This window comes from Piliocolobus tephrosceles, chromosome 1 (assembly GCF_002776525.5).
Source record: "Piliocolobus tephrosceles isolate RC106 chromosome 1, ASM277652v3, whole genome shotgun sequence".
Lineage (NCBI taxonomy): Eukaryota > Metazoa > Chordata > Mammalia > Primates > Cercopithecidae > Piliocolobus > Piliocolobus tephrosceles.
Genome location: NC_045434.1, coordinates 18,759,669 through 18,783,004, shown reverse-complemented (window position 1 = coordinate 18,783,004; position 23,336 = coordinate 18,759,669). Strand labels below are relative to the sequence as shown.

General features: G+C 42.5%; 1 pseudogene; it reads right to left on the bottom strand.

The window, feature by feature from the left end:
• Positions 1-18,085: 18,085 nt before the first annotated feature.
• Positions 18,086-20,686, bottom strand: LOC111526228 (annotated as a pseudogene).
• Positions 20,687-23,336: the final 2,650 nt, after the last annotated feature.

Below are 23,336 nucleotides of genomic sequence, written 5' to 3'. Positions count from 1 at the left end.
TGTCTGCTGTGTTGAGCTCCCTTCTCCATGCTTAATTCTTGAGTATTGGAAAAACAAGTGACTATTCAGAGACCTGGGGTGTGTCCCAGGAATAAGAATCAGAGACCTGGGGTGTGTCCAGGAATAAGAAAAAGCTAACATGCTTCTACTCAGGAACTGTAACTTCTACCTTTCTTCTCAAGGCTGAGGTTTTAAAACTGGCGTTCAGGGGAGCCACAAACCCACTGAGACCCCATGTCAGTTTCTGTTTGTATGTGCACTTTTCTGGATGGGCCCCTGGCTTCCATTGATTCTACCTTAGTGCAGGCTTCCAGAAAACAAAGTAAGATACGGAGGACATAGGTGCTATTACTTTATTATGGAGTTCAATCTCAGAGAGCAGGAGCGAGGGGCGTGGGGCACCAAGCGTAGAAAGAGTTAATAGGAGGGCATGTTCTACCCCTGCCCTGTGGGCTGCATCTGCATTGTCTGGGCGCCTGGTCGGGGAGTAGGGAGGAGGCCTCCGTCAATAGAAGAATGGGGCAAGAGGTTTGGTGCAATCAGGTTGTGTCTGTAGGAGGTCAAAATCCACACAGCTGGAACGAGAGACAGGTGAGGTCCAGAGGCTCTGCAGTGGGGCAAAGAGGTATCTGATGCAGATTCTCTAACTACCTGCTTAACTTCAAGTCTGCTTCATACAGTTGTATGGTTTATGCACTGCCCAAAGGTTCCTGGCTGAGGGAACAAGTTGGGACCAGAATCTGACCTGAGCTCTCTTTACAGAGGCTTGTACCTTTGTCCACCCAGAGCAGGTGCCTTTTCCAAATTAGCTCAGGGGGAGCTCTCTTCAGCTGGTTTTCCAAAGTGACCAGTCAAGGGTAGGTTCCCCCCTATATTAGTCCATTTTCATGCTGCTGATAAAGACATACCCAAGACTGGGCAATTTATAAAGAAAAAGAGGTTTAATGGACTGACAGTTCCATGTGGCTGAGGAGGCCTCACAATCATGGCAAAAGGCAAAAGGCACGTCTTACATGGTGGCAGACAAGAGAGAAAATGAATACCAAGCAAAAGCATGTTCCCCTTATAAACCATCAGATCTCGTGAGACTTATTCACTACCACAAGAACAGTATGGGGAAAACCGCCTCCATGATTCAGTTATCTCCCACTGGCTCCTTCCCACAACACGTGGAAATTATGGGAGCTACAATTCAAGATGAGATTTGGGTGGGGACATAGTCAAATCATATCACCCCCTCCAGCCTCTTTTTTCCTTAGCTCCCTTCACATTCTAGTTTCTACCCGTGCCACCAGGCCCTGTGGCCCAGACCAGGCGTCTTGGACGATACCCCAGACCCTCCTCATGAGCAGAATCACTGTTCATGGGTGCTCCTTTTTCCACCTGCCCTGCACCCTCGTCTAGATTCTGATTTCTTGGTGGTGAGTTGGTGTTACCTTGGATTTCTTGTGCCTACTCAGATCTGTGGATTTGGCCCTAGGTCCTTTTTCTTTCTTCCTGTTGGCTTCCTCAGCTCCCTACCTCCTTTCTGCTAGGTGCTCCCTGCAGTCCTTAGCATCAGGGCTACCTCTATTGACAGGGGATCCTTGGGCATTGAGGCCATAGGTTTTCTCTGGTGAATAAATAGGTATGGCTTATAAAACGTATTTCTAAATTTATGAAATTATATGTATGTTTATACCTTCATTCATGCTTTCATTACATTTATTTTTTTTTACATAGCAGAAACCACTTCTTAACTGTGAGACTCTGGATAAATCATATAGTTTCCTGGGTGTCATTTTCTTCTCTGTGAAATGGAGGTAATAACGATTGGCTCCAGTGTGGTCCTGCACCTTGAACAAGATAGTGGATTTTAAAGCGCTTCATCAGATGCCAGCCCAGAAGGTGCCCAGTGGGTATGAATGTCCCCCCTGATGCCATCCCCACACCTGGTTCCCAGTGGGGAGTGTGATAAAGTGGCTGCTACCCAGGAGCTCGTGGCCTTTTTGCCCAGTTCCAGTGCACACGAGCTCCCTGGGGATGGCACCTCTCACTCTGCCATGGGGTGGTGAGAAGTAAGTATTCTGGAATTGTTTTATCTCAGCACTACATCCTATCTTCAGCATCTGCGTTTCAGTTTTCTTCTGGAACATGCCTCCCAGAGTTGTTGAAAGAATTAAGCTAGGTGCTGTATGAAGAGAACTTAGAGCAGTGTGTGGCACATAAACAATAAGTGTTCAGTAAATAGTGGCTGTCGTCATCCTTGTCATCCTATAGCCAATGAGAGAAGTGAGTTGAAATAAAACCTGGCTTAAGAGCCAGTTGTATTTGAAATTATTTGTGTTGGCCCGTTGCCTGTGGGTGGCTGGAGAAAACCATCGGTTCTGGTTCCTGGAAACAGACCAAGCCAGCGCAAAGGTTTCTTGATGTAAGAGCACAGTGAATCTGGTCTTGCAAGTAGGCAGATGCCCTGGACTACTGTCATGGTATGTGGCCTTGTCATCTGGGGTCTTGAATTAGGGTTTTCTTCTCTTTGGGTTCACCTCGCACTGCTGCTTGGTCTTTAGAATAAAGATTGAAGTTATCAAGACCTAGAAAAATGACTTTTCTGAACTTGAAATATTTCTTTTGAATGCTCAGGAGGCAATATACTTTCGTTATTCAGAACACAGATTCCAAGTTAGATATACTCAATTTGAATCTCACCTGTCATTGATAAAATTATCTGTGTAACTTTGTGAAAACCACCTAACTTCTCTGTACCTTAGTTTCATTGTCAGGAAAAACTGGGGTAATAATTATAACCACCCTGTATTGTTGTTTCAAGGATTAAATATGAAATGCACAAAAATCCTTTAGTACAGTCCTAGGTAGAGAATAAGTGCTATTATTATTTTAAAAATTTTGTCCCCAACTTTTTATTGTGAAAATTTCAAAATTATAGAGGTTGAAAAAATAGTGTAATAAACATCTATATACTCTACCTATATTAAAAACGTGTTAGTATTTGACATATTTGCTTTATTTCTCTCTCTCTCTCTCTACACACACACACACACACACACACACAATATGTTTTGCTAATGCAATGTGAAAAGAAGTTGCCAACATATTTCACTCCTAAAAACTTCATCCTGCTCCTAGTAAAAAGGACATTCTCCTACATCCCATAATGCCCATCTCTTACCTAAGAAAAATCAAATTCCATAAAACCCTCTATTGTCCAGTCTATAGTCAACTTTTTTCACTTGTTCCAAAAATATTTCCATGGCACTAAAGTATTACCCCGAGGATTACTTGCTGAGTACAATTAGGGAGGAAAGTATCTTTATTATAGAAATATCGTTCCATGTTAACAATAAACACTACCATTAAGTAGTGGTCTGTGGCAGTGTAACATGAAGTGCATACCACCACCTAAGATGTATCACGGCCAAAAATTTTACCTGTCATCTAATCAAGTCTGTAGACCCGCACTGTTCAAGACGGTAGCCGCTAGCCATGTGTGGCCATTCAGTGTTGAAATGTAACTAGTCCAAATTGAGATGTGCTGTAGGCATGTGTTATCTAAGTTTTAAAGACTCAGGATGAAGAAATAATGTAAAATCTCTCAGTGATTATTTATTTATTATTTATTTTGAGATGGACTTTCACTGTTTCGCCCAGGCTGGAATGAATCTCGGCTCACTGCAACCTCCACCCCCCTGGATTCAGGTGATTCTCCTGCCTCAGCCTCCCAAGTAGCTGGGATTACAGAGCACATCATCATGCCCAGCTAATTTTTGTATTTTTAGTAGAGACGGGGTTTCATTATGTTGACCAGGCTGGTTTTGAACTCCTAACCTCAGGTGATCCACCTGCCTCAGCTTCCCAAAATGCTAGGATTACAGGTGTGAGCTACTGCACCCAGCCTCTCACTGATAATTTGAAAATATTATGTTGAAATCAGCATTTTGTGAGTTAATGTTAATAATTATTAAAATTAGCTTTACCTATTTTACATTTTTTAAAACATGGCTACTGGATAATTTTAAATGTATGTGGTTCACAGATATTTTCTGTTTTCTTTTTCTTTGACCCAAGTGTTCTTTTTCTTTGACCCAGGTGTTGCTCTGTCACCTGGGCTGGAATGCATTGATGTGATCATGGATCAAGGGATCCTCCCACCTCAGCCTCCTGAGTATCTGGGACTACAGGTGCATGCCACTACACCTGCCTAATTTTTTTTTTTTTTTTTTTTTTACTTTGTAGAGATGCAGTTATGCTGTATTGCTTAGGCTGGTCTCAAACTCCTGGGCTTAAGCAATCCACCCACCTCAGCCTCCCAAAATACTGGGATTACAGGTGTGAGCCACTGCACCGGGCAAGTTTACAGATTTCTGTTTCACAGTACTGCTGTAGACCTAACTTTGAGAAAGTCAGGGGGTGGAGGAACAAGGCAAATGATATCACAAGGAATCAATCAGATAAAACCAGAATGTGGGGCATGTTTGAAACTCTTCAAAACGTCAATGTCATGAAAGAAAGGAAAGAGTGAAAGGGTTATTTTAGATTAAGAGATTATGAGATAAAACCAACAATATTTAAACCTTAATTGGAACCTTCCCCTCTCCACCATCACTACATCAAAAGCCATAGGAAATGTTCTTAGAAGCTGTTATTATTAAAGATAAGCAAGAACTAGATGGTGAAGGTTAGGTTGTGCACTTCAATGAGGACATTCCAGGCAGCTTAAGAGGGGGTTGTTAGTAGGTACGGTTCTTCCGGAGGTTTTGATTGGAAAGTGCGTTGTTGATGTCTTAAAATGTCCAGGTTGGAGTGATTCTGGGGAGTCAGACAAGATCTATTCTGCCCACTTGGGACAGAGTGGCACAGGAGAAGGACATTTGTGTTGAGACATCACAGAGCTTGGAGACAGGATTTGGTGGGTTGTCTCTGTGGACACCGAAGTTGGTCTCAAAGGTCAAAAGTTGGGGTTTATAACAGAATCAGTGATGATAAAATACATAATGGAATTTAAGAAAAACCCCGACCTTAGCCACTATCCTTTTTGTGGTCTTTGCCATTGGTTCATTAAGCTTTAGTTGCTCTCTGTAGCTGTAGGCAATAAAGAATGTTTTGGCACAGAAAAAGAAAAGAAAAGAAGAGAAGAGAAGAGAAAAGAAAATAGAAAAGAAAAAAGAAAAGCAAAAAGAAAAGGCTGCCTTTTGGAGTTTCTAATGTGGACACAATCCTACTGGAATCAAAATCTCCACCACCGAGCCTGGAAGCCAGAGCCTGATGATGCCGTACATGTCTCTGCAGGATTTGCAGGTGTTTCATTTTTATTTGCTACATCTTTGAAACAGCTCACTTTCTCAGAGCTTTGAAATTGTTTCTGCTCTATTTCATTTTAGAAACATCTGAAAACCTACCGACAGAGATGAGTTTTATGCCAGTTCTGGGCTTTTCTCCTCCCAAATTACACATTTATTGAGAATAGCTATGTTTATAATTTCCATAGAACATGAAAAGATCATTTAATAAAATTGATAGGCAGGGCGCTGTACACCTTTTATTATATTTGCAATGTATTTCTGACTTGGGTTTTTGGTAAAGTTTCATTATTTTATTTTCAAGGTATCGTGCTGGCATGAGATCTGTTTCTTTTTTCTCCCCTGGTCAATGAATTTCAAATCAGATGTTAAATCAGAACTACCGGAATGGTCCTATTTTTCAGTGCTGGGGAAAGGCATTTGGGAATTCCTGTGTGTATTTGCCCTAAGAGTTTCTGTGATTCTTGTTGGTGTCAGTAGTGCTTCCTATCCCAAAGGGATGCTACTGTATGAACATGCTCTGCCTCTACAGTGCAGCTTCTGGTTGGAAATCATGCTGGTGTAAACATGTGTTTTCAGGCTATGAGGTTGCACAGTATCAGAGTAACCTGTTGCTCTGAGACATGCCTGCAATAGAAACCACTTAGAGGGGAGTTAGCTGGCTGCATGCACAGGCAGGGCTCACAGTGTGGCAGGCCCCTGATTCAGAGTCCCTATGTCCTGGGGACTCAATTAAGCTTATTAGCAGCTTTAGAAACTTCACTATATCAGTAAATCAGCATCAACTAGATACTTAGAGCTAACTTACAATCTCATGATAACCAAACAAAAAGAGTTTTCACCATGGACAAGATTCATCAACAGTGACCGTGCTATTTAAGCTCTTAACTAAGGCATGAGCTCTACCTGGTTTCAGAATCTTCAGGAAGCTGGATTCATCATCTGGGGGGTTGCTTGCAGAGGATGACGTTATGTGAAAGGAGCTGCGTTGTTCTAAAGGGTATTTTGTATAGGCCTTTCCACCAAGATTAGGTTCATTTTCTCAAATGTGCTACCTGCAGCTCTCCTCTTCCTTCAAAACCATGTCAAAATGAAACACAATGAAAGATATAAAAATCGCAAATTGCAAAAAACCATTCACAAGCTTCAATATTTTAACTTTTATTGGTGCCAGATTACCTGGAAAACACCTTACAAATGATCCCAACATACCTGTGACCAATGCTACACACTGTCCCTGGATCTGTCCCCCTCTTCTTCCAGTATAATGAAGTTTAAGCCAGGCACATGGCTACCAAACATAAAGACAAGATTTCCTAGTCTACCTTGCAGCAAGTGATCATGTGGCCAGTGGGATGTGAGGTGAAGTAATGCACACACCTTCGGGGTCATTCCTTCAAAATGAAGGGAAATACATTGTCCTTCCTGCTTTCTGGAGTGCAGCCACCTTGGATCATACAGATGAGGCAAACGCTTGGGGGATGGTCGATGACCAGGGAGAAGGAGCCTGGGTCCCATGCCTTGAGTGCCATACCTGCTGAGGCAGTGACAATGATTACAGTTTGCTAAACACCCTCGAGCTCCCGACTCCCCTCCAGCAGCCAGGCAGAGCTATGTTCAATTGTGACATATGATTGCTTCTGGGCTGCAGCACACACAGCTCTCCAGCCTGATCCTCTCCTCTGAGACAGGTGGGGACGATGGAGATGCAGGTGTAGGTAACAGCTCCACATGACACCCTGGTGAACTTGCACTATCTACAATGACCACCTAGGCACCAGCTTGCCCTGCAGTGAATCTGAGTCTTGCCAGAATGCCTCATGGCCCTTTCAGAACACAAGAAGTTGACAGACTTGTGTGAGCTGCTCTGAGCCCCCCGCCCACAGCCTCCCTCTCCCCCTGCTCAGCTGTTACACCGTTTCCCATTGCCTCCTGGGTTCTGAGGAGGTGTGGGGCTTTGTGCACCATCTCTCTCAGAATAAAGCTGCAGACCGTAAAACCACATGGTTAGAGGTGGGAATTAGCTCCTCTGCAACGGGGTGTCCTACAACTCATGTTGTATTCACTGGGCCTCTTGTTTCAGATCATCCTTTTAGTGTGTGGGACAAGGACCTCTGGAGTGGGCACCTTTGGCTGTGTTTCCTTTCACGGCCTGTGTACGTAGTAAACTGTCAAAATCAAAAAGGGTCTTCTTGTTGCTTTCCTGGCTGAATTTACTAGGGGTTTGGCTGTGTCTCTAAGCTTTGTGCTTGATAAAAAGGCAGCATCAATGTGAATCCTCGCACCATTATTGAACAAGCTTCCCAGAGGAGCAGTCAGATCCGCAGCAGCCACTGGCATGAGCAGGGGAAGAACCAAAGAGTGTTTCATTGTTAAGCCACTGAGATTTCAGGGTTGTTTTTCCGGCAACATAGCTTAACTTAACCTGAAGAGCACGTTGACTCTTTGTGGAGTAACTTCATGGAGCAGAGCCACCATATTATTCTAGACATGCACACAGGAGAGAAATACAGTTCTACCCTCTTTAGACCACTATTATTATTATTTTAATCACAGCCAACTGGTTCTGTATCCTAATGACCTCCCATGAGTCTTGATATCTCATTTGAGAACTATTCAATAGCAAGTGCTCAATAACTGTTTGTTAATGGAACCAAAGCACAGTGAAGTCCAATGACCTATCTCTCTTTTAAAATAGAGTATATCATTCTGGTGACCAGAGCCCTCTGCCAGATGTCATAATTTTCTCCTGAATCATGCTGGATTAGCATGGGCAAGTTCTTTGATACATGAATAAATGATCAAATAAATCTCTATTCATCCACTCATCCCTCCATCCCTCTTTCCCTTCACCCTTCTCTCCATCCACCCACCCAACCATCCATCCATCCAGACAGGAAAAAAAGTATATCTGCCTTCATGGAGCTTATCTCTTTACTAGTAAAGGAGCCAGGGAAATAAAAAAAATTTAATTTTTTATTCCCTATTCCCCAGGACTCTTCCGTTAGATATAGTTTTCTAACAACATGTAAAAAATTAGGCTTTTATTTTCTTGGTTGCAATCATGTTTATATCATGACTCACTGATACAATATCCCATATCTGATTATACTCAGGAGCCCTGAGTTTCCTTATTTTCATATATATAGATAATCTTTTAAATTATTTAATTTTATATATAGATACTCTTTTAAATTATTCTTTTTTTTTTTTTTTTTTTTGAGACGGAGTCTTGCTCTGTCACCCGGGCTGGAGTGCAGTGGCCGGATCTCAGCTCACTGCAAGCTCCGCCTCCCGGGTTCACGCCATTCTCCTGCCTCAGCCTCCGGAGTAGCTGGGACTACAGGCGCCCACCACCTCGCCCGGCTAGTTTTTTGTATTTTTAGTAGAGACGGGGTTTCACCGTGTTAGCCAGGATGGTCTTGATCTCCTGACCTCGTGATCCGCCCGTCTCGGCCTCCCAAAGTGCTGGGATTACAGGCTTGAGCCACCGCGCCCGGCCTTAAATTATTCTTTTAAAGACAGATAGCTATCGTCTTTTCATATGTCCTACTCGCTATGAGTTTTATTCTCAGGGGTTAACCTTATTTCCCAGTTTTGGGGACATTTTACTTCTGTGTCTAAATGACATATCTTATAGAAAATTCACTCATTTGTTTAACAAATACTTCTAGAGCAGCAATTATGCACCATACTGTTATAGGTGCAAGGGGTATAGTAGTGAAGCAAATAGACAAGTCTGCCTTCATGGAGCTTACATTCTAGTGATGCCATGAAGATTAATATGCCATCCAGCTATGTAATTACAAAGGTATTATGTGAATGAGGCTATAAGGAAAGTATTTTGACCAAATTATTTTAATGCTAGTAAAACTGAATTTAAGGAATTCGTCTAAAATCAACATCATAATTTTTTATTTTATTTTATTTTATTTTTTTGTGGAGTCTCACTCTGTTGCCCAGGCTGGAGCACAGTGGTGTGACCTCGGTTCACTGCAACCTCCACCTTCCAGGTTCAAGCGATACTCCTCCCTCAGCCTCCCAAGTAGCTGGGATTACAGACATCTGCCACCGTGCCCGGCTAATTTTTGTATTTTTAGTAGAGATGAGTTTTCACCATCTTGGCCTGGCTGGTCTTGAACTCCTGACCTCATGATCCACCTGCCTCAGCCTGCCATAGTGCTGGGATTACAGGTGTGAGCCACCATGCCTGGCCAAATCAGCATCGTAATTTAAACATAAATTTACAATTTCTTTGCCATACGCAACCGCAGTAAAAATGTTGCTTAAAAAGTTGATACAGGTTCACATTTTTCTTCAGTGAACTTTCTCTAGTTTCTGTAATTAGTCCTATCAAGACGTCACCCCATTCTCCCTAATTATCATTTCATTTTCTTTCTCATTAAGATTTGCACTCAATATATTTCACTTTTGCGTAGTTCTTGGATCTTAGCTACCATTAATTTCAGTCTATATTATGCAAACCATTTCATGAACAAAAATGATCATAGATGATTCTCAAATGAATTTAATAGTTTTGCTTTTATGTTGAAACCCAGGGATATCTTTTGATGAGCCAAACTGTGACTTTTTAGCTTTATGGTGGTAGGCTTATTAGTTATTTCTGACTTAAATAGAAACATCTGAATATTTTGTTCTATATTTCAAGCTGCATGATGAATATTACCTGGCTGACATTTCAAGTAATATTTTATTTGACAACTTCATATATTTTGATGTATGTTCTACTAATACTTCTTTCTCACCAATCCCACTTTATTCCAAATTCTTTTTATTCTTACTGCTTTCTTTCAATACCTAATAAAAATCTTCATTTATAAGGCACTTTATTTCCATTATAAAAAAAGAGAAGAACATCTTTCAAACCACAATGCTGTATTGCATAATCAAAGCTATAGTTTAAAGGGAGCCGTCTCATTTGCTTTTACCTATAATATGATTGCAAGTCCTGGTCATTATTCACGAGATTAAAATTCCTATTTACAATTAAACAGTAAGAGTCACTCCTCTTTATATTTTGAAAACAACAGAAGGAACACAAAATAGCATTGGCATATGGGTTCACATTTTACATAAAATTGGTTAGAATAGGTTAGAATTTTGCTTCTTGACATTTAAAAATAATATTTATGAGATAATGTTGATTCATGTTGATTAAAAGCAAATTATAACATTTAGGTAGGGTGACCCCATCCAAGTAAATTTTTTTTTTTTTGGCAATTTCTCAACATGTTAAACTCTTTAAAAAAAAAATTTTTTTTTTACATGTGCCATGTTGGTGTGCTGCACCCATTAACTCGTCATTTACATTAGGTATATCTCCTAATGCTATCCTTCAACAGGCCCCAGTGTGTGATGTTCCCCTTCCTGTGTCCAAGTGTTCTCATTGTTCAGTTCCCAACTATGAGTGAGAACATGCGGTGTTTGGTTTTCTGTTCTTGCGATAGTTTGCTGAGAATGATGGTTTCCAGCTGCATCCATGTCCCTACAAAGGACACGAACTCATCCTTTTTTTATGGCTGCATAGTATTCCATGGTGTATATGTGCCACATTTTCTTAATCCAGTCTGTCATTGATGGACATATGGGTTGATTCCAAGTCTTTGATATTGTGAATAGTGCCGCAATAAACATATGTGTTCATGTGTCTTTATAGCAGCGTGATTTATAATCCTTTGGGTATATCCCCAGTAATGGGATGGCTGGGTCAAATGGTATTTCTAGTTCTAGATCCTTGAGGAATCACCACACTGTCTTCCACAATGGTTGAACTAGTTTGCAGTCCCACCAACAGTGTAAAAGTGTTCCTGTTTCTCCACATCCTCTCCAGCACCTGTTGTTTCCTGACTTTTTAATGATCACCGTTCTAACTGGTGTGAGATGGTATCTCATTGTGGTTTTGATTTGCATTTCTCTGATGGCCAGTGACGATGAGCATTTTTTCATGTGTCTGTTGGCTGCATAAATGTTTTCTTTTGAGAAATGTCTGTTCATATCGTTTGCCCACTTTTTGATGGGGTTGTTTGTTTTTCTCTTGTAAATTTGTTTGAGTTCTTTGTAGGTTCTAGATATTAGCCCTTTGTCAGATGAATAGATTGCAAAAATTTTCTCCCATTCTGTAGGTTGCCTGTTCATTCTGATGGTAGTTTCTTTTGCTGTGCAGAAGCTCTTTAGTTTAATTAGATCCCATTTGTCAATTTTGGCTTCTGTTGCCATTGCTTTTGGTGTTTTAGACATGAAGTCCTTGCCCATGCCTATGTCCTGAATGGTATTGCCTAGGTTTTCTTCTAGGGTTTTTATGGTTTTAAGTCTCTAATCCACCTTGAATTAATTTTTGTGTCAGGTATAAGGAAGGGATCCAGTTTCAGCTTTCTACTTATGGCTAGTCAGTTTTCCCAGCACCATTTATTAAATAGGGAATCCTTTCCCCATTTCTTGTTTTTGTCAGGTTTGTCAAAGATCAGATGGTTGTAGATGTGTGGTATTATTTCTGAGGGCTCTGTTCTGTTCCATTGGTCTATATCCCTGTTTTGGTACCACTACCATGCTGTTTTGTTGTAAATCTTTATTAATTGCTTAAGTTTAACCTCTATCTCTCTCTGGGGCTTTGTTTTTGTTTTTGCTTTGAGACAGGGTCTGGCTCTGTCATCCAGGCTGGAGTACAGTGTAACCTCTGCACTCCCAGGCTCAATCCATCCTCCTACCTCAGTCTCCCGAATAGCTGGGACTACAGGTGGGCACCACCATGCCCAGCTCATTTTAGTATGTTTCATAGAGATGAGGTTTCACCATGTTGTCCAGGCTGGTCTCGAACTCCTGAGCTCAAGCAGTCCACCTGCCCCAACCTCTCAAAGTGTTGGGATTACATGGAACTGCACCTGGCCTGGGACTCTGTTTTAAGTCAGCAACGTAGACTACCTGTATTCCAGGTTTTACCTCAGAAATCACAACCATGGCTCTCTGTATAATTCTTATTAAAATATGTATGGTAAGTTCTCTGAAGAAAATACAATCCATTTTTTCTTACACAGACACACACACCACAGAAACACATACACACACATACATACAACCTTGGTTCAAACCAGTTCTCCAGAGAGCTGTGAATGAGACGACGTTTGTTTGGCCTCATACAGAACTTCCTCAACTCACATTATTTGACTTTATATTGACTGTGATTAAGTGAGTGAATTGCAAATGCATGAGTATAAAATGGGTCATGGTATTTTTTTGTAAAGATGTTGTCAAAGACATTATCTATGACATCACATACTATTCTCTTTAAAAAGACCCATGGGGTACTGAGAGGTATCAAAAAAATTGGGGCCATCCTAAACTTTTATTAATCTTAACGATATCACAATTTTATAATTCATTTTCTTCCTTTTTTTGCATTGGCCACTAGGAATCTTTAATTTTTTGGTATATTCTTGGCTTCCAATCAAGACAAAATGAGATATAATTCTAGAGGATAATCCGACTGTAATTTCTTTTTTTGGGGGGGGGGGTTTGGGGGGTGGGGATGGAGTCTTGCTCTGTTGCCCAGGCTGGAGTGCAGTGGCATGATCTCAGCCCACCGCAACCTCTGCCCCCTGGGTTCAAGCAATTCTCCTGTCTCAGCCTCCCAAGTAGCTGGGATTATAGGCGCACACCACCATGCCTGGCTAATGTTTGTATTTTTAGTAGAGATGGGGTTTCTCCATGTTGGCCAGGCTGGTCTCGAACTCCTGACCTCAGGTGATCCACCTGCCTCGCCTTCCAAAGTGCTGGGATTACAGGTGTGAGCCACCATGCCTGGCCCAGTCTGTAATTTCTTAACCATGTTTTTTCTTCATCTTGACTTCTCAACTATTTAGCCTAACACTTAAGAGCTTAAGGCTGTGGGCTCAGACGTTACTACTCTAGCTTTGTCATTTACTAGATATATCACTTTGTGAAATTACTAACAGCCTTCCTTCTTTCCTTCCTTCCTCTCTTCCTTCCTTCCTTCGTTCCTTCCTTCCCTCCCTCCTTCCTTCCTTGCAATTCCCTCCTTCCTTCCTTGCAATTCCTTCCTTCCTCCTTCCCTTCCTCCTTCCCTTCCTCCTTCCCTTCCTTCCTTTTTTCCTCCCTCCCTCCCTTCTTTCTTCTTTCTTTTCTCTCTCTCTTTCTCTCTTTCTTTGACAAAGTCTCGCTTTATTGCCCACACTGGAGTACAGTGGCGTGATCTTGGCTCACTGCAACCTCTGCCTCCTGGGTTCAAATGATTCTCCTGCCTCAGCCTCTAGAGTAACTGGGATTACAGGTGTGTGCCACCACACCCAGCTCATTTTGTACTTTTTGGTAGAGACGGGTTTCACCATATTGGCAAGGCTGGTCTTGAGCTCCTGGCCTTCAGTGATCTGCCTGCCTCAGACTCCCAAAGTGCTGGGATTACAGGTGTGAGCCACCATGCCCGGACAGCCTTTCTAAATTCTAGCTTTTTCATCCAGAAAATGGAAATAATGATGATTACATCCAATAATATAGATAAAAACTTTAATATATGCCTACCACATTATAAATAAGTAATTTTTGAAAATTATGTATTTTTGTATGCTTCTTAGAAACTTTATAAAAACAAGGCATTCTATCAGAAAACAAATGAAGACCTTTATGACCTTTTCTCTTTTTATATTTGCTCAGACTAGCAAAATATTTTTCTGCCCAAAGAGTGGCAATGATGAGTAGCAGAAAGAGCATGGGCTTTGGAATTGGACAGAGGTGGTGTCAGAGCTCAATCTAGACATTATTAGCTGTGTGAATTTCAGCTGTGCATCTTTCTGGCTCCATCTGACCAGTCCCAGGTCCTGGGTTTCCCATTTCTACCTTGCTAGAACTATATGATGTCTGTCCCTTTCTGCTCCTACCATGTAGGTTCCAGGGCCCCTCCCTTCTGTGTGCCTCTGTGGGAGGACACAGGAGGGGCTCTACTAGGAACCTTTAGTATGTTGTGCTACTGATTATATTCTGACATTTTGCACCCCCCTATAATAAACAACCTCTCGATTTTTCTGCTATTTCTCCTCTCAAGTCCTCATGATAGCCATGGTGGGCTCTTTGTGGCTACCTGTGCCGTGTGACCCTGTCTCCTGGTCACAGCTGATTGGACCAGGAGAAGGCAGCTAATATAGGTCAATTGTTGTCCTTTAGGCCACAATTGAGGAATTTACGTGTTGATACCTGCCTTAAAGTGTTCCTTCCTAGGAATTTGGAATTAAGGCAGAGAGAGAGAGAGTGGAATCTAGACCAGTAATATGCAAACCACTGGCCATGTTTTCTACCATATAGATGGGAAGAGCAGTGGAATCCAACCTGCCAAAGAGAAGGAAGCAGATGTTTTCCACAGTGGCTGCACCGTTTTACCTTCCCACTAGCCACACACCCAGGTTCCAAGTTCTCCACATCCTTACCAACCCTTGTTATTGTTCCACTTTTGGGATTATAGCCAGCCTAATGGGAGTGAGGTGGTATCTCATTGTGGTTTTGTTTGATTTGCATTTCCTTAATGATTATTGACACTGAGCCTCTTTTCATGTTCTTGTTGGCCATTTGTCTATCTTTTTTGGAGACATGTCTATTCAAGTCCTTTGCCCATTTTAAAATTCATTTTATTGTTATTGAGTTATCAGAGTTCTTTATATATCCTGGACATTAACCTCTTATCAGATAAATGATTTGTAAATACTTTCTCCCATTCTATGTGTTGATGGTATATTTTGATGCACAAAAGGTAAGTGCATCAAAATACATTACTAATAATATGTTGTTAGTAATACATTATTAGTATAAGTAATATAAGATATATGACTTCTCTTTTGATGGTATAAATTATCTTTTGATGGTATATTGCTGGGATTACAGGCATGCACCAACACACCTGGCTAATTTGTATTTTTAGCAGAGATAGGTTTTCATCATGTTGGTCAGGCTGGTGTTGAACTCCTGGCCTCATGTGATCTGCCCATCTTGGCCTCCTAAAGTATTGGGGTTATAGGCATGAGCCACTGCGCCTGGCCATATTTTTTCTTTCAGTAGTTTAAATATGTCCTCCTGCTTTCTTCTGTTGGTCATGGTTTCTCATGAGAAATTGGCTGTTAATTTTATTGAGGATCCCTTGTATGTGACTAGTCACTTCTCTTTTGTTGCTGGTTTTTTTTTTTTTGAAATGGAGTCTCACTCTATTACCAGGCTGGAGTGCAGTGGCATGATCTTGGCTCATGGCAACCTCTGCCTCCCAGGTTCAAGTGATTCTCCTGCCCCAGCCTCCCAAGAAACTGGGACTACAGGCATGCACCACCATGCCCAGCTAATTTTTGCATTTAGTAGAGATGGGATTTCACCATGTTGGCCAGAATGGTCTTGATCCCTTGACCTTGTGATCTGCCTGCCTCAGCCTCCCAAAGTGCTAAGATTACAGGCATGAGCCACAGCACTCAGCCTCTTCTGTTGCTTTTAAGATTCTCTTTTTGTCTTTGGCTTTTGACAGTTTGCTTGTAATATGTCTAGGTGTGGGTATTTTGGTGTTTGTCTTAATAGTGTTCATTGAGTTTCTTGGATTTGTATATTTATATCTTCTATGAAAGTCAGTATGTTTTTTACCATTATTTCTTTAAATATTCTTTTGCTCCTTTTTCCCTTCTCCTTCTGGAACTCTCATAATGTGTATGTTTGTCTACTTGACAGTGTTACACAGGTCCCTTAGACTCTACACTTTCTACATTCTTTTTTTTCTTTCTTTTTCTCACACTTGATGACTTCAATGATTCTATCTTTAAGTTTGCTAATTCGTTTTTCTGCCTGCTCAAATCTGGTGTTGGACCCTATAGTTAATTTTTTCATTTCGATTATTTTATTTCTTTTCAGCTCCAAAATTTGTTTTGTTCTTTTTAGATAATTTTTATCTCTTTATTGATATTCTCTCTCTCTCTCTCTCTCTCTCTCTCTCTGTTTTATAAAGATGGGGTCTCACTCTGTCACCCAGGCTGGAGTGTAGTGGCACAATCATAGCTCAGTGAAGCCTTAACTTCTGGCTCAAGTGATCTTCCCACTTCAGACTTCCAAGTAGCTGAGATTGCAGGCATGTACCACTGTACCTGGCTTCTCGTTTTGCTGATGCATTGTTATACTGATTTCCTTTAGTTTTTTTGTGTCTTCCTTTAATGATCTGATCATATTTTAAACAGGTTTTTTTAAACCTTTGTCTAGTAACTCCAATTTCTGTCCTTCCTCCGGGATGGTTTCTGTCAATTAACCTTGGTCCTTTGAATTAGTCATACTTTTGTATTTGTTCATATGCCTTGTGATTTTTCATTGAAAACTAGACATTTGATTACCACAGTGTGGTAACTCTGAAAAATCAGATTCTCCCCTTCCCCAGGATTTTCTGGCTCCTTTTCTTTTTTTTTCTTTCTGTTATTGAAGGCTACAGTAGCCTGTTTGTTTAGTGACGTTCCCAAACTATATTTCAAATACTGTATTTTTTGTTGACATGGTCACTAAAGTCTCTGTTTCTTAGCTTGAGTTCAGCTAGTGTTTTGACAGAGAATTCCTTGAATGCTAGGCGCTCTCCTACTCTTTGCAAATTGGCTCTGTGCTTGGGATTTCCTTCAATTCCAAGCTAGGCTTGCACTGTGTCTAGGGATCAGTCTAAGGTGGAAGCTTAGGTCTTCTCAGGTCTTTTCCGAGCATGCATCTTGTTCTGGGCATGTACATGTCTGTCAAAATTCCCCATTTACTTTTGATTGTCCTAATTTCCCAGAGAAACTCTACACAGATTTTGCCTTAGGTAGTCTGTTATTTGTTGAACTGTAATCTTTTTTCCCAGGCATCTTAGGGTTGTTCTTTTGCTTTGCAATATTTTTTAGCATTTTTTGGCCTCAGTCTTGAGCTAGGCAAAACAGAGAGAAAATCAACTTGCATCAGTTTTTCTGTGTTAGCCCCTATACAGGTTAGAATAGAAATGTGGCTCAGACAAATGTGACATACACAATAACTTTCAGATAAGGTCTGCTCTGATCCCTCCAGAATCGGGGACATGGTCTTGCACTAGGAACTTGGGCTGTTGGCTTATTAACATCACTACTGCTTTCAGATGGCTGCCACATAGGAGAGGGGTGGGACGAAGACATCTAGAATCACTTCAAAACCTTCTACAGGTGTGTGTGAGTGTGTGCGTGTTTGTGTGTGTTTGTCTGTTTGTTTGTTTTTGAGATAGTGTCTCACCCTGTTGGCCAGGCTGGAGTGCAGTGGTGCAATCTCAGCTCACTGCAACCTCTGCCTCCCAGGTTCAAGTGATTCTGTCTCAACCTCCCGAGTAGTTGGGACCACAGGCACGTGCCATCACGCCCTGCTAATTTTTGTATTTTTAGTAGAGATGAGGTTTTGCCGTGTTGGCCAGGCTGGTCTCGAACTTCTGATCTCAAATGATCCACCTGCCTCAGCCTCCCAAAGTATTGGGATTACAAGTGTGAGCCACCACGCCTGGCCTTTCTACATTTTTTTTTTTTTTTTGGAAGTAGTAAGGATTTTTATTGTCAAAACGAGACCATAATAGAAGACACAAATTAATTGTTCTAATAATTTTAGACTCCAGGGCCTCTCTATGAAAAGGTCAGCTTCTTATGCAGACAAGATACTATCCAAAACCAAAAACGGGTATTTGAGACAGTGTTCAAGACAATGACTGAACTTGTCCATAGTGAGGAGAAGTAAGAAGGCAGTTTGCCTGTTTCCTTTCCTCAGTGAGGTTATGTGTTGCATAAAGGGATGAGGCTCATTTTGGTGAAAAATGCTTTCATACAAAGAAGTTTGAATTCTTTCACCTCCCCTTGCAGATGTTTCAGGCTCTGAACAAGGAAATCAAAATGCGGTAACACTGGCTTCACATGAACCTCAAGACTATAATCTAACTGTACCTACCATCTTCTTTACTTTAAAAAAGTTTAGGCTGGGTGTGGTGGCTCATGCCTGTAATCCCAGTACTTTGGGAGGCCGAGGCGGGTGTCCTCATCAAAAGATAGAGACTATCCTGGCCAAGATGGTGAAACCCCGTCTCTACTAAAAATACAAAAAAAATTTAGCTGAGTGTGGTAGCATGTGTTTGTAATCCCAGCTACTCAGGAGGCTGAGGCAGGAGAATCACTTGATCCTGGGAGGCAGAGGTTGCAGTGAGCCAAGATCATGCTACTGCACTCCAGCCAGGTGACAGAGAGAGAGTCCAACTCAAAAAAAAAGAGAAAAAGTTTAACGTCCATTTACCAATACCAAATCAGTAGACTGAATTTTCTCTCTTAGGAAGTTTTTAACCAAATTGGAGTTAAATTAGTCTCGTTTTAAAGTGCAAGGAAAGCTTTGCAAGCCTAGTGTTTGTACTGTGGCATAGACAGAGAAGCATGCCTCTCCCAGCACTGACCTAAGAGGCCCCACGTGAAGAACTGGCTGCAGGACAGTGATCCATTAGGTCTACCAAAAAGCAGGGGGACTCAAGGTTCAGCCTAGAAAGAGGGGTCCCTGCCAAGTCTGGCTTTTACCTGTACCCAGGTCCCAAACAGATCTTGGGTTCCCTAAGTGACACGGCTGGAGCCCAGTACCAGTTGTCAAGAGGGCCAGAGTCATCTCAGCGAGTCAGTGATTGAAGTTCTTATCTAGGATAAATGATGAAAAACTAGGTAATGAGACCCCCCATACACCCCTGCTGAGATGATTTAGTCTAGCTTTAAAGCAGTACAAAAGGGCTTCTTCCACACAAGGGCAAGCTTTGTACTAATGTTTCTCAAAAACCAATAATGTCTCTAGCTCTAGCCTCTAATTAACAGGTTTTTAAAAATATACCTTTCTGGCCAGGCATGGTGGCTCATGCCTGTAATCTCAGCACTTTGAGAGGCCGAGGGGGGCAGATCACCTGAGGTCAGGAGTTCAAGACCAGCCTGGTCAACATGGTGAAACCCTGTTTCTACTAAAAATACAACAATTAGCCAGGCATGGTGGTAAGCACCTGTAATCCCAGCTACTCAGGAGGCTGAGGCAGGAGAATCGCTTGAATCTGGGAGGCAAAGGTTGCAGCGAGCCAAGATTGCACCACTGCACTCCAGCCTGGGTGACAACATGAGACTCTGTCTCAAAACAAAACAAATATATATATGAAAGATATACATATATCTTTCCTATGTCAGAGCCAAGTTAAAAGGGGAATGGGGCAAGAAACCCTCTTTACCAGAGGACTGGAAGAGAAAGCACTCCAGAAGCCGGTAGGTGTGAGCACATTCAAGTCACCGGGTTTGAGATGATGGGTCTGTGTCAGCTGTGTATTCCCTTCCGTCACTGGGATGTCCATCTTGGGTGGCTTCAAGGTTGCTGGATCTCTAGTCATGTGGTTGGTCTGGGCACGGATCAGTTCCATTGGAGAGGGCTTATGGGCTCCTCGGTAGGCCTGGGTGGCAAAACTTGCAGAATCTTCCTTCCGAAGGGATCTCGGTCCAAAGAGGCTCCACTTATCTGACAAGTTTCTGTCCTTGTCTCCACTTCCAGAATCCATGGTGCTGGGATTTGGGCCAGGTAAAGCTGTGGAAGAACCAGAAGTGAACCAGCCTTTGGGCCTCTGCTCAGGGGAAGAGTGAGGAGCGCAGCTTGGGGCAGACTGGGCCGATGCAGGTTGCCTCTCTTGTCTTGTTCTCTCTCCACTCTGTAGCTTTAGTTGGTGGAGCACTTCTGCCACTCAAAGGTACTTGGTCTCCTCCATGGTGAGGCCCTTGTGGGGTGTGTAGCCAGCACGTCTCAGCCCTGCCTGTCGCCCAAAATGCTGAGTCCTTTCCTGGGTCTGTTTTGTGAACAGAGAATTCGTGATGATATGGGTAGCTTTAGACTTCACCACTGGGACCGTGCCACACTGTCATGGCAGGGGTGGGTAGGCTGGCTTCTCCTTCCTTCTCCTTGGTAAGGGACTGATACTTGCACTCTGGAATCACTGCCTTCCAGTGGATGCTGCCCGTGTCTGATGGAGGAGGAGTCATGGACACAGGGTCCTCGAGGGCATTATCATAGCTGGATCCCCAGCAGTTTGTCCTGATGGGCAGGGACATCTTGCCTAGAGGCCCACCAGCCTCAAGAGCAGGCACTTCTGGTTGTGTTGAAGCCAGTGAAAGACTGGGACCCAGGTGCTTTTTCCATGTAGAATTCCGAGCTGAGTCTGTGCCACCACAGTGAAATGACGTAACGACTAAGCTGACAGGCGTTAATGAGGAACATGGTGCAGCGGCTGCAAATTAGCAAAGCTTCCCAGGAAGAGTGCATCCAGAGGTTCTGTTACCCTGCTGCTGCTGCCGCTGCGCTGCCTGCGGCCTGGAGTCCATCGCTAAAGAGGCTCCGAGGGCCCACGTCTCCCGAGAGGCTGTGACGCGGTCTGGACCCAAGGCATGGTGAAAGCAGCGTGGACACCGAAGGTCTCCAGGACCCAGCAGACAACACTGCCCCCCTGCCACGGTTTTAAAGGGTGTTCTCCTGGACTCAGCCCTTACATGGTTGCTATAAACATTAGATTATTTTTTAAAGCAGTTACAGATGCTTTTTTTTAAATTTTGAAAGTTTCTGCTTTTTTTTTTTTTTTTTTTTTTTGTGAGACAGAGTCTTGCTCTGTTGTCCAGGCTGGAGTGCAGTGGTGCGATCTCGGCTCACTGTAACCTCTGCCTCCTGGTTCAAGTGATTTTCCTGCCTTAGCCTCCCGAGTAACTGGGATTACAAGCGCCCCCCTCCCCACCACAGCCAGCTAATTTTTGTATTTTTAGTCGAGACAGGGTTTCACCACATTGGCCAGGCTGGTCTCAAACTCCTGGTCTCAAGTGATCCACCCACCTCCGCCTCCCAAAGTGTTGGGATTACAGGCATGAGCCACTGCAACCTCCACCTCCTGGGCTCAATAAAAACATTTTGTTTTTAAAGTTTCTGCTTTAAACTTTAAAGTTTAAAAAGTTTAAAACAGAAACTTCAGCCTGGGTGACAGAGTAAGACCCTGTCTCCAAAAAAAAAAAAAAAAAGAAAAAAAAGAAAGTTTCTGTTCGGGGAGAAGAAATTAGGGTGTCATACTCTGCCATTGTGCTGACGTTGCTGTATTTATTTTTACATTCAAACTTTCTTTTGTAATATATCTTGAAAAGCATCAGTGGTGGTGTGGCTTTATTCATTTTTAGTTTGAGAATGTGCACATTTTCTTCCTGATATTTGGCAACTTAAAATTATCAAAAGGCTTAGGACCCAGTTAAGAGAGTTTATTCAAGTGCACTGTGAGGGTGATTATCACCAAAGAATGGTGACCAGTGCTCCTAGTATCCTTGTGTGGGGAAAAGTGAGGGTCGCTTATGAGGTCAAAAATGGAGGTGCTGAACAGAATCACGTTTTCCATACAGAGGCTAACATGCAGATATAGGATTTGATTGGCTACTATTGATTCCACGCTAAGGGGGTAACTTAACATCCTATTGTAAGGATATAACAACCACAAGGTCTCCAGCATCATTTTGTGTAGATTTGAATGAAGAATGGGAAGTCTGGTTGACATACACTATCTTAACACAAAAGTCAGGAAGCGGTCATGCACCAGAGGAAAAGAACGGTCATGTTACATGACTCAGTTTGCAGGGCTTAACTTTTCTTCTTAGCACGGTACATTTGGAAGATCCTAAAATTTTACCTCTTTTCACATATGGCAGGTGGATACATCAGTGAGGTGGGGCTGGCTATGCTCTAGAGTACTGGCTGTCCCCATGGTGTCTACTGTCTATCAAGTGGTCCAATCTCCTACCACAAAGGGCTCGATGTTTTCAGCCAGACAACAGTGTGTGTGCCTTTATTTGCAGCTCAGATAAATATCTTCTCACAATCAGTTCAGCTGAAAAATATTTATTGAGTACTATCTGTCAAGTACAGCAGAAAGCATGGGGGTATAACTGAGGACATAGAGGCTCCATGCTAGAGGAATGTACTTCCAGTGAGAGAGACAGATGGTAGGCAAACAATTTTAGGACAATGGGGAGCTGCCATGATGGAGGTATGTAGATGGTCCAGTGGGAGCCCAGAGCAGGAACTTGCTGGAGCTGAGCATTTTTGTTTGTTTGTTTGAGACAAGGTCTTACTCTGTTGCTCAGGCTAGATGCAGTGGTGTCATCATAGCTCACTGTAACCTCCAACTCCTGGGCTCAAACGATCCTTCTGCCTTAGCGTCCTGAGTAGCTAGGAATACAGGCATGCACCACCACACCTAGACAACTTTTAAAATTTTCTGCAGAGAGAGGGTCTCACTATATTGCCCAGGCTGGTCTCAAACTCCTAGGCTCAAGAAATCCTTTTACCTTGACCTCCCAAAGCGCTGAAATGACAGGAGTAAGTCACTGGCCTCAGCCCTGGGATCTGAGTCTTGATTAGAAGTTAGCTAGATGAAGAAGGAAGGGCCACCAGACGAAAAATTCATAGCAAAGCCTGAATGAATACTCAGGATTTCTGAGTCCTGGTCCAGCATTTTTCTTTCCTATTCAGGTTTTCAGAATCTCATCTAGAAGAGACTCATATTCTTGTTTAATCTGGCAGGGCTTTTTTTCTCATAAGGTTTGTTGGGAAATGAGGTATTTTGCCCTGCTTGACAGATTCACCTACTAAAAGGATTATATAGTCACTGCTCTAGAAAACCACTTCCTCAGTGAGAATGTGGTCCGGTAGATTGTGTGTCCTGGTTTTTCACACATTATTATATATCATTCTTTTTTTTTTTTTCTTTCAGACAGAGTTGTCTCGCTCTGTTGCCCAGGCTGGAGTACAGTGGTGTAATCTTGGCTCACTGCAACCTCCGCGTCCCAAGTTCAAGCAATTCTCGTGCCTCAGTCTCCCAAGTAGCTGGCACTACAGGCATGCACCACCATGCCCAGCTAATTTTTTAATTTTTAGTAGAGACAGGGTTTCACCATGTTGGCCAGGCTGGTCTGAAACTCCTGACCTCAGGTGATCCACCCACCT